The sequence below is a fragment of the Hylaeus volcanicus genome, chromosome 9 (assembly GCF_026283585.1).
Source record: "Hylaeus volcanicus isolate JK05 chromosome 9, UHH_iyHylVolc1.0_haploid, whole genome shotgun sequence".
NCBI lineage: Eukaryota > Metazoa > Arthropoda > Insecta > Hymenoptera > Colletidae > Hylaeus > Hylaeus volcanicus.
The window spans coordinates 2,913,212-2,918,563 of NC_071984.1; positions in this window are offsets into that span (position 1 = coordinate 2,913,212).

Below are 5,352 nucleotides of genomic sequence, written 5' to 3' on the forward strand. Positions count from 1 at the left end.
TGTTTTTTGTATGGTTCTATGAGATGTATAAGGAAAAAAAGTTTCGACCCAGAATGTTCATTCTCAAAAGATTTATGAATTTTTAAAAATTGTGTTACCTAACCCCCTGCTGAATTCTTGAATGAAATCGATTCTCTTGTTTTTAAAAAATTGTGTTTTCACTTTAGAAAAAAACTTTCTGTACATTTCCTGCAGGGTTCTATGAGATCTTCAAGGAAAAAAAGTTTCAATCCAAAATATTCATTATTATCAGAGCTATGAATTTTCGAAGAATTACTAACTACTATAACTTTTTTCATATTTTTTCCGCACAAAGGACCCAAAACATAAACTCTTTCGACAGTTTCGAATTTTTTGAAAAATTCTTCGTCCGGAGCCCCGCAGTTTCCCGTTTCGTTCGTCGAAATCCGTTGGTCCAATCGCGAGTTACGATTTTTCCAAAATTTTACTCGATCATTAATTCTCCGCGGGGGGATACCTCCCACGCGCCCCCCATGGCACCGGTCCGCCATCTGTCGGCGAGGAACGTCGCGCTCCTCTATCCTCGAGATCGATGCGTATTTCTGCGCGCGATCTGAAAATGAAAAAAAAAAAAAGAAGAAGGACAAAGAAGCGCGAACAGAGGAGGGCCGGCCAGCGTCGCGTCGGACGCTTTTAATTTCCTGTTCATTGACGTCTGATGTGAATTAACCTTATTGTCGTTTAACGGTTTGTTTAGCATTCCGGTCTAATCTTAACCCGCGCGCATTAAATCGCTGATAATGGTGTCACGATTGTTACGTTCGTTGTAACACTTTCGCCGCATCGCGCGAATGTCCGGTACACTTGACGCCCGAGTATTTATACAGCGACTCGACGGCTTCAATAGGATGCGTTCCATCGAGTCCGATATTAAATTAATATTATCTATTAGCGGCGCCGCGGTGACGCAGGAGGTACTCGTTAACCCTGGACTGGTTAACTGGGTTACAGAGAACGTGGACACCGAACAATTAACAGCTAATTGTCTATGGGAAACTAAATTTTATTATACCCGACCCCGCCCCCGGACTCTTTACGCTAACGGTGGTGAAAGATATTCCGTCTCGTTGGTTGGAGAATGGATTCCCAGTGGACGGTTAAGTAATTGAGCTCTGGGGTCCATAATTGGGACTCCTTAAAACTCTAGAGTCCATAATTGATGGCTCCTCAATTTTTAAGGTCCATAGTTGGGACTCCTTAATCTCAGAAGTTCATAAATGTGGACTATCTATCGCTGGAGTCCATAATTGGGACTTGTTATAACTCTGAGGTCCATAATTGTGGACTCCTTAATCGCTGGAGTCCATAATTGAGGACTCCTTATCGTTGGAGTCCATGATTAGCGACTCTTTAATTTTTGGACTCCATAATCGATGGCTCCTCAATTTTCGAGGTCCACTGTTGGGACTCCTGAATCTCAGGGGTCCACAATTGGACTCCTTAAAACTCTAGAGTCCATAATTGATGGCTCCTCAAGTTTTAAGGTCCATAGTTGATGGCTCCACAGTTTTTAAGGTCCATAGTTGGGACTCCTTAATCTCAAGTGTCCATAAATGTGGACTCCATATCGCAGGAGCCCATAATTGGGACTCCTTATAACTCTAGAGTCCATAATTGTGGACTCCTTAATCACTGGAGTCCATAATTGATGGCCCCTCAATTTTTAAGGTCCATAGTTGCGACTCCTTAATCTCAGGAGTCCATAATTGTGGACTCCTTAATCGCTGGAGTCCATAATTGATGGCTCCTCAATTTTTAAGGTCCATAGTTGCGACTCCTTAATCTCAGGAGTCCATAGTTGGGACTCCTTAATCTCAGGAGTCCATAAATGTGGACTCCCTATCGCAGGAGTCCATAAATGTGAACTCCCTATCGCTGGAGTCCATAATTAGGACTCCTTATAACTCTGAGGTCCATAATTGTGGACTCCTTAATCGCTGGAGTCCATAATTGAGGACTCCTTATCGTTGGAGTCCATGATTGGGGAGTCTTTAATTTTTGAACTCCATAATCGATGTCTCCTCAATTTTTGAGGTCCACAGTTGGGACTCCTTATAACTCTAGAGTCCATAATTGAGGAGTTCTTCATTTTTGGACTCCATAATTGATGGCTCTTCAATTTTGGAGGTCCATAGTTGGGACTCTATAACCTCAGGAGTTCATGAATGTGGACTCCCTATCGCTGGAGTCAATAATTGGGACTCCTTATAACTGTAGAGTCCATAATTGAGGACCTCATCATTTTTGGACTCCTTAATCTCATGGATCCATAATTTGGACTCCTTAAAACTCTAGGGTCCATAATTGTGGACTTCTTAATCGCTGGAGTCCATAATTGATGGCTCCACAAATTTTAAGGTCATAATTGGGACTCCTTAATATCGGGAGTCCATAAATGTGGACTCCCTATCGCTGGAGTCCATAAATGTGAACTCCCTATCGCTGGAGTCCATAATTAGGACTCCTTATAACTCTGAGGTCCATAATTGTGGACTCCTTAATCGCTGGAGTCCATAATTGAGGACTCCTTATCGTTGGAGTCCATAAATGTGGACTCCCTATTGCTGGAGTCCATAATTGGGACCCCTTATGACTCTGAGGTCCATAATCGTGGACTCCTTAATAGCTGGAGTCCATAATTGAGGACTCCTTATCGTTGGAGTCCATGATTGGGGACTCTTTAATTTTTGAGGTTCACAGTTGGGACTCTTGAATCTCAGGGGCTCATTATTGGGACTCCTTAAAACTCTAGAGTCCATGATTCTGGATTTCTTAATCGCTGGAGTCCATAATTGATGGCTCCTCAATTTTTAAGGTCCAGAGTTGGGACTCCTTATAACTGTGAGGTCCATAATTGTGGACTCCTTAATCGCTGGAGTCCATAATTTAGGATTCCTTATCGTTGGAGTCCATGATTGGGGAGTCTTTAATTTTTGAACTCCATAATTGATGGCTCCTCAATTTTTGAGGTCCACAGTTGGGACTCCTGAATCTCAGGGTCCTTAAATATGGACTCCTTATCGCTGGAGTCCATGATTGGGGACTTCTTCATTTTTGGACTCCACACTTGATGGCTCTTCAATTTTTGAGGTCCACAGTTGGGAGTCCTTAATCTCAGGGGTCCATAATTGGGACTCCTTAAAACTCTAGTGTCCATAATTGTGGTCTCCTTAATCGTTGGAGTCTGCAATTAGAGAATTCTTAATCTCTAGGGTCCATAATTGTGGAGTGGACTCCTTCTCGCTGGAGTCCATGATTGGGGACTCTTTAACCTGTGGACTCCATAATTGATGGCTTCTCAATTTTTGAGGTCCACAGTTGGGACTCCTGAATCTCAGGGTCTATAAATATGGACTCCTTATCGGTGGAGTCCATTATTGGGACTCCTTAAAACTCCAGTGTCCATAATTGAGGTCTCCAGAAACACTGGAATCCATAATTGGAGACTCCTTAATTTTTGAACTCCATAATTGATGGCTCCTGAATTTCTAATGTCCATAATTTGCTTCTCCGTAATTTCTAGGATCCGTAATTTTTGGCTCCTTGATTCCTAGGGCCTCCAATTTTAAATTTCCCAACACCCAACACATTCGTTGCACCAATACATACAGTTACAAAAAATTTCCAAATATCAATTCAATCCTAATCTTGAATATTTTTGTTACTTGATATCTAAAGATAATCTACTAATCCTACTAATTTTCCTACACGCGTCCAATGTTAAAACTGCCCCGTGCGACAACAAGTATTCCACTTGTTATCGAGGCATCCGAGTCCATATCGATAATTATAAATTCGAAGCATGGAAAAATACGGAAATAGCAAAACACTCGAAACCTTGGACTGATCGTAATAAATCAAGGAAAATTGTACGAAATTTCTCCTCGTTCAGGGATCGATTAGCCATGTTAATGGGTGAATTTTTCGACGAATTTACGGCCAGACAGGAGACGGTTCGATTCGACCAGAGTTGGAAGTTGAGGTTTTTGTCGTACATGATAATACGAGCTACGTATCGATCGGCCATCCAGCCAAGATTCGTGACGTAATAACACTCTATGCGTCATGGCTCAGGAATACGAGCGTATCCTGGCCAAGCTTCCACCTAGCGAAACTAGATATTCCTTTATTTATTAGAATTTCCCATGCGAATGTAGGAAAATTAAGTAATCTCAAATTAAAACAAAACTCCTATTTGTCCTATTCGAACTGAAACAATGTTCGTTTAGTAGTATCCTATCAGAAATAAAAATTAAGATAGTATGGTGCAGAATGGGTCAGTGGCAAAGGCGCTCGACTGGTAGTCGGAGGAGACCGGGCTTCGAATCCCCGTTGGCTCATTTTTCAACATTTCCACAAATTGCGATTTTTTATCCCGTTTATTAGTTTCGATAGTTACAGTTCGTCGTTGAGAAGGTAGAACTTTAGCCTAAAGATGTTACAATTGAAACTCGCAACAGTTATATGTTAAAAAAAGGAACGTCGTTTCTCTTGGAATATAAAAATTCTCCTTTCTCATCCGGCTCGATTTTCAGAAGAAAAACGAAATAAAATGCAAATAAAAAACAGCAGAGGTTGAAAACGGCGTCGATAAATCCAAAAACTTTCAGAAAAGTCCTTCGAGATAGCATTAAATATCTCTAAAGTCTCTCGCGATATACATCCCGAAACGTAAACAAAATCCAAGATGGTTCCGCGTGGAATCTCGAATTAAGATTCACTTCGAAAATTAACTTTGCCATTTACCGGTCAACTTTCGACTTAGTTAACTCGTTTAGTAACTCAGGTAGTGCAGTACTAGCTAACAACAAAGATCCTCGATCACGATCAATGAATTTGTCGTCGACCGAGTCTCTCGACTTTCCAGATTCTTCTCCGCCGAGAACTCGATAAAAAGTTCCTCGTATAAAATGTACGCACGCCCACCGTGCAGAAAAATAATGACGGAGGCCGAGAGAGTTAATGTGCCAAGCCTGTTTAGATCCCACGATAGGAATTCTTCGGTTATGCATTCAACGGCGCGCGACTATCATTGCACACGAACACGACGAGACGTACATTGTGAATCATAAATGTCGTATACCTATATTCGCGGCGCATGCCCCTTCCACGGGCTCGCTAGCTCCTTTCAACCTTCCTTGAACGCGTTCTCTCTTTATCTCTCCAACGCGAGTCAATATTTGCTGTACGCTTTAAGTTCCGTGCGGCGAGGGGCGCGGGGAACGTCGTTTCATTGATAACGTGGAATTCGTCAAAATTTTCTATTTTGATGAGAATGAAAGCGTCGTTAGTTGACAATTGACTTTTTTCATGAATTTGAAAAAAATACCA